Below are 13,517 nucleotides of genomic sequence, written 5' to 3'. Positions count from 1 at the left end.
GTTCAAACATGATGGACCAAATGGCTTCCTTTTACCGTGATTTGGACTGAAAATTTGTTTAAAGTAAAGTGTTATTGGCTCTGGGGCACGGCGGAAAAGGGTAAGGTAAACAGGACGTGAGTGATCGGAGACTTGATCGTTCGAGGGACAGATAGATGAGTTTGTAGCCACAATCAGGAATCCAAACACAGAACTTGCATGAAAGAACAAAGAAGAGGAATAGATTCAGTTGCCCCCAGTGAAGACTGTGACCACACCTTCACCCGCTGTGGGAGAATCTGCCTGATATGAACGAAGCAACCACCAACAGGTCCGCAACCAATGAGCACAACTTTCCTCGAGTGTTCATCCAGTGAGAAGCACCAAGAGGAAGGCAGCCTTTTTCCTACATTTTGTAAGCTTGACCATTTTGGAAGAGAGCCCCCCCTTCTCTGACATTCTGTTCTATAAAGATCAAATGTATTCATTCCTGATGTTGCATGAGGCCAGAGAACTTCTACAATTCTACCACACTGTTGCTTCCAAACCTGTTTCTTTACTTACCATCTCCTCAATGTTTCATATTCTCAATCTGCCCTCTGCCTGTCTTTGTTCAGAACGTTGTTCAGAAAAGTAATTCCTTTCATCCCTTTAACTTCCAAATTATGTTTGTTCCTCATGGAAACTGGTATTCTGCTTCACTTTATCTATTGCCTCGAAAATTCTGGACTAATGTGTAATTGACAGTGAGTTTCAGTGCTATTTATAATAGGATTAACTGAACTTAACCACTTCAGGGCATAATTTAATATTGCCTTGCACATCTCCAAAAAATTTTAAGAGCCTGCTGTTTGTACTTTTATGTTGGTTTTCATGGCTATTTAGTTTCTGCTCATACATTAATGAGTGCCCTAACTGCTTGCTGAGTCTTCGAGTTTGCCTTAATGACAGGAATCCTGAAAGCAATATCCTCTGTTTTGCACCATCTCATCATATTGATGAACTGCATTCTGTATCCAATTCTATCCATTCATCTGTTGATAATTTCACACTACATTGATCAAGTCCTTCCATTTCATTATAACATGTTCCATTCTTGCAAGGGATGTGGCTATCACCGGTGAAGGTATCATTTGTTGTCCTTCACTAATTGCTGTTGAACTGAGTGGATGGCTGGGAGGGTGGTTCAGAGCTACCTACATTGCTGTGGCTCTGCAGCCACATGTAGATCAGATGGGGTAAGGATGATCAAATTCTCCCCAAAAAGACATGAGTGGATCAGATGGATTTTTACCAACAATTGTTGATAGTTTCATGATAGCGTTACTGGAAATAACTTTTAGTTCTGGGTATTTTTTTAATGAATTGTAAATTTGACCAGCTGCAGTGTTTGAACATGAACCTACATTCTCCAGAGCATCAGCCTGGGTCTCTGGATTTTTAGTTCACTGTATTTGCCACTTGCCCACTGTCTCTCAGCCATTATTACAGTTTATTTCTTTGCTATTTTTTTCTCTTTCCCTGGAGAACTTCCCTTCTGCTGTCTGAGCTGAAAATGTGTATTGTTGCCTTTACAGCTTCACATGTTAGAATTGCTGCTCGTCAGATTTACCTTTTCCAGGAAGATTCTGGCAAGGTTACTTCTAAATAGGTTTATGCCACCATGGCAGATGAAAACCTCCAATACTATGGGAATGTTGTGAATATGTTGGATGCAGAGCAGAAGCAATTTACAATAATTCCAGGGATGTGATATCCCATGATGAAAATTGACTAGGGGAGTTGAGACAGTTTTCCTTGACTTTCCTAGCATTTGTTTCCTCCCAAACATTTTTCAGTTTCTTCAAAATAAAAAAATACATAATTAAACTACTAAACTTATAAAAGTAAGCGATGAGTGCAACTGGATAAAAGTAAAAGCAAAATGCAGATGAGCCTCTGAATTATTTGTGAGGAGCAAGTGCAAAGATGTAGCAGCTGTGATTGGATTGGGCCAGTAGCGTTGACCTTGATAGTTGAGCTGACAGTTTTGATGTTGATTTTGTAATCAAAATTCCTTTGTGATTACTTTTGAACTCACTGACAGCATGTGGAGGAAGAAGGGGTGATTCTATGTTTTTTCTGGTAGGATAGGGCTGTTAAAAATCGCTATTCTCAAAGCTGTGTCCCTCAGCACTCTGGGCCATATACCAGGACATTTTCTGCTAATAGTGACAGGCTCATTGTTGCATTCACTTTTTAACCTCTTTTTCATACATTTCTGGAGGCTAACACAGATATGCCTGAAAAAGGTGGCTGTTTGCTGACAGGGGTGCAGTCAGCCCCTCGGTCTGTCTTTTTAGGAGGTCTGTCCCTGTTTGAAATTTCTGTGATTCTTTACAGCATTACGTGGGCTTCTTGTAGGATCTTTTCAGTGAGTTCACATTTACAGTTTATACTTTCTGTAGCAGTCCTGTTTTTCTTTCAAAAGTGAGTAATTTTGAAATGCGAAGTGAAAAGAGGCCTGTTTGTATTTTGAAGCTCTGATCCACTGTCATAACACTGGTTTTGTTTTAAACATTCATTGAAAGTTTTATAATTCTGATCAGGTCAGGTATGAGTTGGTTGTGACATATATCTAACTAGAAGTTTGATATTTGACTATCGAAAATGTAAATTATTTTTATTCCTGTAATTGTATAAAGGGAATTAATTTCCAATGTTTAGGTACAAGGTATTGAGGAGTTAAGGGGACATTAGGAGAGAGTAAATATGTTATATCGTCTGTCATAGTGAGATTTGAAGCCAAGTCCCAAGGACATTAGCTTGTGGGTCTGGATTAATAGTCCGATGATATCACTACTCCACCCCCACCTGTAGAATTTTGTGTCTCTTGTTTGTCCACGATAGTTGTCCACCCTTAAAAATAAAATGATTTGACAACTTGAAGAGAAAATTATCTTTGCAGTATTGTATTCTCAGCTGATTCCTTTGAAGGATTCTTTCTGATATGTTTTGACAGCCTTTCTAATAACAAACGGTATTGGAGTTAATAAAACTGCCAAGGAATGAATGGGTCTTTATGCTATATTTATGGTCGAGTGGTCAAGCCACTACCAAACTGCTAGAATTTTAATCTGGGCCGGCCTAGAGCAGCTAATCATTTTTGATGAAAATTACACGCATAACCCCTGTAGGACAGAAGCAAAACAAACATGAAGCCTAAAGTGACTCTTTATAATGTTCCCTTCAGGGCTATTAAAACTATCCTGTACTTCTAATGAGGAAATATAATTTTTAAAATTAATTTATTTTCATACAAGTCATTCTGTATCCTCAGCACATAATGAGCTTGGCTTATGACAGTCAGCCAACCAACCGCCAACTTAGACGCTCTTAATCATCATTGTGGCCCCCTTTTTGAACTTGACCAGTGACACACAACTAAGATTAACAGCATGTACCTCTGCATCCTTTGCTTTGATTAGTAATGACATTGAGCTTACCAGCTTGGAGGTTCTGAGTCTCTGCTCATTATCAAGGAGCTTAGTTAGGTGCCGCTGAGTCAATTTTTGCATCACTATATTTATGTTATTTCAGCTTCTTGATGGTGTCGACGTCAGTAACTCTTGGAAGCCAATATTATCAGTACTTTTTCTAAATGGGCCTTGTGTTGCTGGCTAGGTGACTGTTTATTGCTCATGCCAAATTGCTTAGAAGGCAGTTAAGCGTAAACTATGATGCATGGCCGAGACTGAAGGGTTTGTTCTGTACCATATGATTCTGTGATTTTATGAATGCGAAGACTGGAATCACGTGTATCCTAGGCCAGGTTTCCTTCTGTGTCGGGCATTAGTGAACCAAATGGCAATTGAGAATGGTTTAATGGACACGTTCTGGCTAACTTTTTTATTGCTGACTTCCATTGAATTCAGGCTTCGGAAAGAATGCCAAGAGTAGGTACGTCAGCATTGCAGCATTCCCTCAACATTGCCATCATTTTGTGCTCAAGTCCTGGTTTGGAGCTTCAACCTAAAATTTCTAACTGGGTAGAGGGTGGAAAGAAGAGGATGACTGTGTCAGTGGAACAAAAATGACAGACACGGAGTTTTTTTTTCCTTAAATCATTCATGGAGTGTGTCCATTGTCCAATTCTAATTGCCTTTGAGAAGGTGAGAATAAGTCACTGCAGTCCATGTGATATGGGTATATCCCAATATGAATAGTATAGTATTTATGATTATTTGGAAAAGCACAGTTTGATTCGAAATAGCATGGCTTTCAGAGGGGTAGGTCAGGCCTCACAAGCCTTATTGAATTCTTTGAGGATGTGACAAAATACATCGATGAAGGTAGACCATGGATGTGGTGTCTATGGATTTTAGCAAGACATTTGATAAGCTTCAACATGGTAGGCTCAATCAGAAAGTAAGGAGGCATGAGATTCAGGGAAATTTGCCTGTCTGGATACATAGCTGGCTGCCCAATAGAAGACAGGTTGGTAGTAGATGGAAAGTATTCAGCTTGGAACTCGGTGACTCGTGGTGTTCCGCAGGGATCTGTTCTGGGACGCCTGCTGATTGTGATCTTTATAAACGATTTGGAAGAGGAAGTGGGAGGGTGGGTTACTAAGTTTGCCAATGACACAAAGGTTGTTGGAGTTGTGGATAGTGTGGAGGGCTGTTGCAGGTTGCAACAGGATGCAGAGCTGGGCAAAGAACTGGCAGATGGAATTCAAACCAGAAAAGTGTGAACTGATTTATTTTGTAAGTTCAAATTCAATGTAGATTACAGGGTTAATGGAAGTATGGAGAAACAGAGGGATCTTGGGGTCCATATCCAAAGCTCCCACCAAGTTGCTACCCAAGTTGAGAGGGTTTTTAAGAAGGCATATGGTGTGTTGGCTTTCATTGACAGGAGAATTGATTTTAAGAGCCATTAGGTTATGCTGCAGCTCTCTGAAACTCTGGTTACTCCACACTTGTATTTTTATGTTCAGCTTTTGTCGCCTCATTATAGGAGAGATGTGGAAGCTTTAGAGAGGGTGTAGAGGAGATTTAGCAAGATGCTCAAAATTATCGGAAGTCTGTCGAGAAGCTGGGCATGTCATGCTTCCGCACTGTTTGCGAGTTTGCAGCATTCATATGATGAATGTACTTGTTCAGAACTGAGGAAAGGTCACTGAAATGGTAACTCTGATTTTCCTTCACAGATGCTGCCAGGCCTGCTGAGCTTTTCCAGCAACTTCTGCTTTTATTTCTGATTTACAGCATCCGCTGTCCTCTTGGGTTTTCACTCAGAATTTTTAATTTGTCGCAGTGGAAGGGATCAAAAATTTTGTTTTTAAGAGGGACCTGAAATAATTCCGCAGAGCTGGTATCCTGTCACCAAGTCACCTTTTATTTACAAACTGAGAGTCCTTGACACTCAACCGACTCTTTCAGAGTGAGCAGGATGTCCGACACTCCAGTTCTTATCAATCAGCCAGGGCTTCCTGACTGGACCAGATTAAGCCCCATTCAGGAAACTCACTCTGTGCTGTCCATCTGGCTGACCTCATTACATTCAATATATTCCTCCCCTTCTGAGTTCAAGGACACAGGCTGGTTCTTTTTCTTTTGTGGTTTCTGGATGTTCTAGCGTCGGGTCAGGTTCCTCTAATCCTGTCTCGGATACGGGCAGAGTGTAATGTGCAGTAGCCTGCCTCTTGCACCGAGAGTATTTCGCAAGAAATCAGTTTTATTCTGCAAGCGGAAAAGGCGTCGAGGCAGTGACCATCTCAGATTCCGAGAATCTTGACGGAGAAGTCGAACACACATGTTCCCAAACTATTGGAAAGGCTGTCGAGGAGCTGGGCACGTTGTGCCCCTGCACTGTTTGCGAGTTTGCAGCAGTCTTGGTGACATTCTCGTTCAGGGCTGTTGCATCTACTTGATCTTTATATGTCATTCGACCTGACCTCACATTGACCATGCCCGTTACTCATGCAGGTACATTCCTCTGGTTCCTACACCAAACATTATCCCCTGAAATAAACTCTCTCACTCAGCAGTCTCATGTCTGGCACTGGCTTTCCTGATGCCGTATCAACCTAGTTTGGTTAGCATGTAAAACAATACTTTTCACTGTGTCTGTCTACATGTGACGGTAATATGTCAAATCAAATCTCATTTATTACCTTCCCATGTATACAAAGGTGCATGCAGTGTGATATGTTAACCTTTGGAGTTTCACCAATAGCATTAATTCTCATTTCTGTTGCCTTTGAGCTTTTTTAATCAGCTTGCATTCCAATTGATATTTCACAGATTGTAGAGTTGTGGGTTATTTGTGTTGTGGACTCTTGCACATTGAAACTATGAATTTTGACTCTTTACTTTCATAACACGCTACTAATTATTTGCAACTAATCACAAATTCCTTTTAGTTTGTTGTTTGATTACGAAATATACATGGTGAAAGGATTTAGCGGAACTTTGTATGAAACCTGAACAGTAAATGAAGCTGTACAAAGCTTGATTTAGTCAAGACAAGAACTTTGGAACTTTGTATCCATGTTGTATGCAACAATGTACTTTATAAAGTAGGCCAGCAATATTCTGCTAAAGGTTTACTGCCTTTCTTTTAAGATTTGTTGGTGTTTGATACTGATTGCCTATTTGATATTAGTTGGAATGCTCTTTCACTAAAAGCTGTCCAGAATATTTTGATGCACTCCTGTGAACAATAAAGAAAGGCTTTGTGAAAAACTTAAAGACAGTGCATCCCTTCCACTCGTTTTAACAGGTTCAGCTAGGATCCAGCTGTGCTTAGTTTCAATTTGGCTTTGGATCCAATCTAATAATACTGTAAAGGAATATAAGAACCAAGGGCAGGAGAAGACTGTGCAGCCCACTGTGCCTGCTTCCTCATTCACTACAATTGTGGCTCATCTTGGGCTTCAAATTTGCTTTCCTGCTTGCTCCCTGAGTCCCTCGATTCCCTGAGAGAATGAAGGTAAATTTTGTTCTTAAGTACATTCAGTGAAAACACTTGATATATATTTGATTTTATCATTATGAGCCTGTTTTGAGCAGCATTTTCTTGGGACGTAAATTTTTTTTGGATTTGTCACAATCTATATTGGAAGAGCCTACTAGAGATTGAACCCCACTATTCCATAAATAATTGTAAATATGACGAGTGTAACCTCAAGGATTGTTAATGTCTGACTGTTACCGTTATTGAGGATAAAAGAAATTTTCTCCAGGCTTCATCAATTAATGGGGGAAAAAGTACATTTATTATTTTAAATGTATTCTTTAACAAGTGACAAAGTGGATTATTAATGATGAACATGTAAACTTAAACCATTCTACATTCAGGTGCAGACATGCATACACTTGTCACCAATAAGGTGGCAGGATAGTCAAGATGAACAGTTATTCTGCAGTATCGTGGGTGGGAGATATCAGTAAAAAGAACAAACCCTGCAGAACAAGACTCTCAGCCAAAAGCGGGGTAAATGAGGTGACTTTCTCACAGTTCCTCTGCTTTTTGACAATGGTGTCGTGTCACCGATCACCACATTGATCCTCAATTTGACAGTTGATCAATTGAACCTATGTCTGGGCTTGGATCAGAAAAAGGCCTGATTCCACACTGTAGGCATTCTAACACAAGTTTGATTTGTGTATGCTGAAAAGATTTTGGGCCAGAAAGTCCTCAGCAAAGACATTTTGGTTGAGAGTTATGTGCTGTGTTGAATTAATGTAGCGACTGCCACCCACTGTTGTAGAGTATAGCTGAAAAACAGATGAGTATGGAGGAACTGATGGGTACATCTCCAGCAAGGTAACAGCCTTTCAGGAAAATTGCGCAAGTAACTAGTAAAATTTGAGTGAGATTTTTTGGTAAATTATTCTTTAACTGAAGTGCGGAAAAATGTGAGCTCAGCGATTTTTTTTTTGGTGATCAACTTCGACTCCATTATCCTGCATCACAATCAAATTCTAATATTTCTGAACTGAAGAATCATAGAATTTTACAGTATAGAAGGTGGCCATTTGGCCCACTCTGTCTGTACTGGCTCCTGAAAGAGCTACCCAGCTGTGTCTCTGTAGGCCTCTAAATTCAGCACTTTCAAATATATATCTCAGGAAGGGTCACCGGACCTTAGATGTTAATTCCAATTTCACTTCACAGATGCTGTCAGGCCTGTTGATCTTTTCCAGCAACTTCTGTTTTTGTCAAGTAAAGAGATTTAGATTCTCCCTTACTGGAGATTGTCATTGCCTGACACTTTTTTGTAATGCATAATTCGTACCACTTGTCAGCCCTAGCCTAAACTTTGCCCAGGCCTTGCTGCATATGGACATGGACTGCAGTAATCAGTGCCTATACCCACTTCTGACTTTGTGAAGGAGTTACATTCATTGATAAAGCAGCTGAAGCTGGTCAGACTGAGGAACTTTGCAGCGATGACCTGGTACTGAGCTGATGGATCTCCGGCAACCACAACCAATCCTGCCTTTTGCTGTCTATATCTCCAACTAGTCGGCCATTTCCCACCTGATTCCCAATTGACTTCAGTTTTCGGAAGGCTTTTTGATGTCAAGGTGAGTTACTTTTCTGTCACCTTTGGAAAACTATTCTTTTGTCTCTGTTTGGACCGAGATTGTATTAAAGTTAGAAGCTACGTTGGCCCTGATGGAACCCAAAATGAGCAACAGCAAGCCGGTTATTGTCCAGTTTCGGGTCCAGTTCTGAGGAACAGTCACTGGACCCGAAATGTTAGCTCTGATTAATTTCAGTCACACACAGTTAGAGAAACTACGCTATTCCAATCATAACATTAATTTATATAACCAAGCGCAACCTTGACTCGTACAATGAGTTAAAATTCTAGACTCGACCTCCAGTTACCCAGGTCATTCAGTACTTATCTCAGTCTTTTGATTGTGAACACTTTGTGGAGCTGTTTTATTAATTGTGTGGTGCTGTCATATGAACGGGAGCTGCCAGAGTTCGGCTTATAATTAGCTCTATGCAGTTGATTTCAGTCAAGTTTTCATTATGTTCAAGGAGATACAGTGAGTTGACTGACTTTTATTAAGAGCTGTGCAATTTTTACAGCCGTGTGTGTTTCTGCTGAAAGCAATATCTTTTGATTAATTGTATTGCGTGTGTCAAAAATGTGACAAGATTTAGTTCAGCACACAGTGTGATTCTGAGTTGAGTGGCTTAAAAAACTATTTACAGATTTGTGACCAACATGCTTAGTGAATTCTTTGTCCAGGGAAAGCTTTATGAATCTCAGTATTCGTAACATAATCTCAACTATGTAATTTATACCCATATTCCTGGGTTATGCTCTATCTTTCATTCAAATTACTTTATAATCCATTACATGGATAATTCAAGATAACAAAGTGTGAAGCTGGATGAGCACAGCAGGCCAAGCAGCATCTCAGGAGCACAAAAGCTGACGTTTCGGGCCTAGACCCTTCATCAGAGAGGGGGATGGGGAGAGGGTTCTGAAATAAATAGGGAGAGAAGGGGAGGCGGATCGAAGATGGAGAGAAAAGATGATAGGTGGAGAGGAGAGTATAGGTGGGGAGGTAGTAGGTGGGTAGGTCAGTCCAGAGAAGACGGAGAGGTCGAGAAGGCGGGATGAGGTAGTAGGTAGGAAATGGAGGTGCTGCTTGACCTGGGAGGAAGGGATAGGTGAGAGGAAGAACGGGTTAGGGAAGCGGAGACAAGTTGGGCTGGTTTTGGGATGCACTGTGGAGAGGGGAAGAACTGTGCTGGTTTTGGGATGCATTGGGAGAAGGGGAGATTTTGAAGCTTGTGAAGTCCACATTGATACCATTGGGCTGCAGGGTTCCCAAGCAGAATATGAGTTGCTGTTCTTGCAACCTTCAGGTGGCATCATTGTGGCACTGCAGGAGGCCCATGATGGACATGTCATCTAAAGAATGGGAGGGGGAGTGGAAATGGTTTGCAACTGGGAGGTGCAGTTGTTTATTGCGAACCAAGCAGAGGTGTTCTGCAAAGCGGTCCCGAAGCTTCCGGTTGGTTCCCCAATGTAGAGGAAGCCACACTGGGTACAATGGATACAGTATACCACATCGGCAGATGTGCAGGTGAACCTCTGCTTAATATGGAAGGTCATCTTGGGGCCTGGGATGCGGGTGAGGGAGGAGATATGGGGGCAAGTGTAGCTCTTCCTGCGGTTGCAGAGGAAGGTGCCGGGTGTGGTGGGGTTGGAGGGGAGTGTGGAGCGAACAAGGGAGTCATGGAGAGAGTGGTCTCTCCAGAAGGCAGACAAGGGTGGGGATGGAAAAATGGCTTGGGTGGTGGGGTTGGATTGTAGATGGCGGAAGTGTCGGAGGATGATGCGTTGTATCCGGAGGTTGGTGGGGTGGTGTGTGAGAACGAGGGGGATCCTCTTGTGGCGGTTGTGGTGGGGGCGTGGTGTGAGGGATGTGTTGCGGAAAACGCAGGCGACGCGGTCAAGGGCGTTCTCGACCACTGCGGGGGGAACGTTGCGGTCCTTGGGGAACGTGCACATCTGGGGTATGCGGGAGTGGAATGCCTCATCCTGGGAGCAGATGCGGCGGAGGTGGAGGAATTGGGAATAGGGGATGGAATTTTTGCAGGAGGGTGGGTGGGAGGAGGTGTATTCTAGGTAGCTGTGGGAGTCGGTGGGCTTGAAATGGACATCAGTTTCTAGCTGGTTACCTGAGATGGAGACTGAGAGGTCCAGGAAGGTGAGGGATGTGTTGGAGATGGCCCAGGTGAACTTGAGGTTGGGGTGGAAGGTGTTGGTGAAGTGGATGAACTGTTCGAGCTGCCCTGAGGAGCAAGTGGCGGTGCCGATACAGTCATCAATGTAACAGAGAAAGAGGTGGGGTTTGGGGTCTGTGTAGGTGCGGACGAGGGACTGTTCCATGTCACCTACAAAGAGGCAGCCATAGCTTGGGCCCAGGCAGGTACCCATGGCCACCTCCTTTGTCTGTAGGAAGTGGGAGGAATCGAAAGAGAAGTTGTTGAGGGTGAGGACAAGTTTGGCTAGGCGGATGAGGCTGTCGGTGGAGGGGGACTGGTCGGGCCTGCGGGACAGGAAGAAGCGGAGGGCTTTGAGGCCATCTGCATGCGGAATACAGGTGTATAGGGACTGGACGTCCATGGTGAAAATGAGGTGTTGGGGGCCAGGGGATTGGAAGTCCTGGAGGAGGTGGAGGGCGTGGGTGGTGTCATAGACGTAGGTGGGGAGTTCCTGGACCAAGGGGGAGAAAATGGAGTCCAGATAGGTGTAGATGAGTTTGGTGGGGCAACAACGGGCTGAGACAATGGGTCGACCCAGGCAGGCAGGCTTGTGGATTTTGGGCAGGGCAGGCAGGTTTTTAACACAGCACAGGAGATTTGTTGAAACAGTATCTAATGGTAATTAGATTAAATCCTTTTCTTTATTCACTGCTCACTTCGGGAGTCATTCTGAGCTATTTCCCAGAAATGGCCATGTTAGGCAATCGAATTTGAATTTCTCAGCCAATATCTTTAACCAAAGTTATTGATGTTATGAACTACCTATTATGCTCATGAATTGGTTATTGTCTCATAGAGGCCTCTAGCTCAGGAAAGGAACCTTTGGCACTGTGCCTGTGAAAAACAGCCACCGAACTATTCTAATCCCATTTTACGGCATTTGTACCATTTGCCTTGTATGCCTTGGCGTAGCAAGTATCCACCTTTATTTCGTAAATCTTACGAGGGTTTCTGCCTCAGCCACCCTTACTGGCAGTGATCCCTGCACCCTCTTGGTAAAAACATTTTTCCTTTCATCCCTTATGAATCTCTTGCCCCTTACCTTAAATCTACGTGACCAGTCATTGATCCCTGCACCAAAGCGAAAAGTTTCTTTCTGTTTATGTCTCTCATAATTTTATACATTTCAATCATATTCTCCCTTCATCTGTTCTGTTCTATGGAAAACAACTTTAGACTGTTCAATCTTTCTTCATTTCAAAAACTCTTCACCTTGGACAGCATCCTGATAAATCTCCCCTGCACCTTCTCCAGTGCAGTGACATCCCCCCAACCCTTCACTGTGGATTCCAGACCTGTGCCCATTACGCTAGCTGTGTCCTAAACAATGTTTTGCAGAGTTCCAGCATAACCACCCTACTCTTAAACTCAATGCCTTAGTTAGTAAAGGTAAGTGTCCCTTATGCCTTCTTCATTACTTTATCTACCCGACCTGATACCTTAAGGGACTGGTGTACATGTATATTAAAATCCCTGGGATCCTCAGTGCTTCCACCTTTCATCATATATTCCTATGCCTTATTTGTCCTGCTGAAGTGCATTCTCTCACGTGTATCCAGATTGAATTCCATTTGCTGCTGATTAGCCTATCTATATTCCCCTGTTATCTAAAGCTAACCTCCTCATGAATGACTACTCCACCAATTTTTGCACCATCTGCAAACTAACTGATCTGTCTTGCTGTATAGATATCTAAATTGTTTATAAATAACACAAACAGCAAAAAGTCCAACATTGATCCCTGCACTGAACACAGAATTCCAATCACCAAAACACCAAGCAATCATCATCCTCTGTTCTTTGCCATTCGACCAATTCCGGATCCGAGTAGCCAAATTTCCTCAGACCCCTTGGGCTATTCACTATTAGTCTTCCATTTGGGACATTGACAAAAGCCTTGCTAAAGCCCAAGTAGATTATTTCAAATGTAATCCCCTCTTGTACACACCTGGTTACTTCTTCAAAAAATGCAATCAAGTTATTCAGACATGGCCTCCCCTCAATAAAACCATGACTGCCCTGCCTTTCCAAGTGTGGATTAATTCTGTCCCACAGAATTGCTTCCAGTAGTTTCCTCACCTGAGGTGAGACTTACTTTTGTGTATCTTTATTTCAACATACAATTTTTATTCACTTTTGCGATATGGACATCCCTGCCTGTCTTGAGTTGCCCTTGAGAAAGTGGTGGTGAGTTGCTTTCTTAACCCGCTGCATGCCATGTGATATAGCTACTCTCGCAATGACATTAGGGAGGGAATTCCAGGATTTTGACTTGTTTTAAGCATTTATATGTACTTTATCATGAAATGCTGACAAGGTCAACAAGGAAATATAAGGATTCAAAAAGATTTATGGTCCTCATGAAGAAATGGTTAGGACTGGTAGACAGACCCTCAATAATTTGCCCAGAACTGCGTGCTGTGTGTTTGTTTGTCGGCCTTTTTCTAAAGCAGTTGATTCAAACAGTCTGATTGTAAAATTCTTTTCCGTACAAATGTTTGCTTTAAAATAAATAGAAGTAAAGAGAAGAATCCGTCTAGAATTAGATTTGATTTGTGTGTGGCTTTGAGAGTGATCTTGTCGTGAGTATGCTGTGAGATTACCCCAGAGACTCTGATATGCTAAAGTAATAGACTTTTGGAGACTGGCAACAACTGTTCTGCTTCTGTGCCACCACAAAAAATCAAATCTGTCTTGTTTAGAAATACTTGGAGGCGTCCTGTTGCTGTGCATCTGATTTGAAAACTGAA

At 42.3% G+C, this 13,517-nt stretch overlaps 1 protein-coding gene across 5 annotated transcripts in view; it reads left to right on the top strand.

Moving 5' to 3' along the window:
* Positions 1 to 13,517, top strand: part of LOC132207983 (dystrophin-related protein 2-like) — a 147,450-nt gene that overhangs the window by 71,704 nt on the left and 62,229 nt on the right. Inside the window, exon 9 of one of the 5 annotated variants that reach the window (XR_009444077.1) lies at positions 6,745 to 8,354. The exons of the other annotated variants lie outside the window; for them this stretch is intronic. The gene's annotated coding sequence lies outside the window, so the exon portion shown is untranslated. Of the gene's footprint in view, positions 1 to 6,744; positions 8,355 to 13,517 lie in introns of those variants that run through there. 5 annotated transcript variants of the gene reach the window in all.

The sequence above is a fragment of the Stegostoma tigrinum genome, unplaced genomic scaffold (genome assembly GCF_030684315.1).
Source record: "Stegostoma tigrinum isolate sSteTig4 unplaced genomic scaffold, sSteTig4.hap1 scaffold_237, whole genome shotgun sequence".
Taxonomy (NCBI): domain Eukaryota; kingdom Metazoa; phylum Chordata; class Chondrichthyes; order Orectolobiformes; family Stegostomatidae; genus Stegostoma; species Stegostoma tigrinum.
The sequence above is the reverse complement of the archived record's forward strand: the minus strand, read 5'-3'. Positions and strand labels throughout refer to the sequence as shown.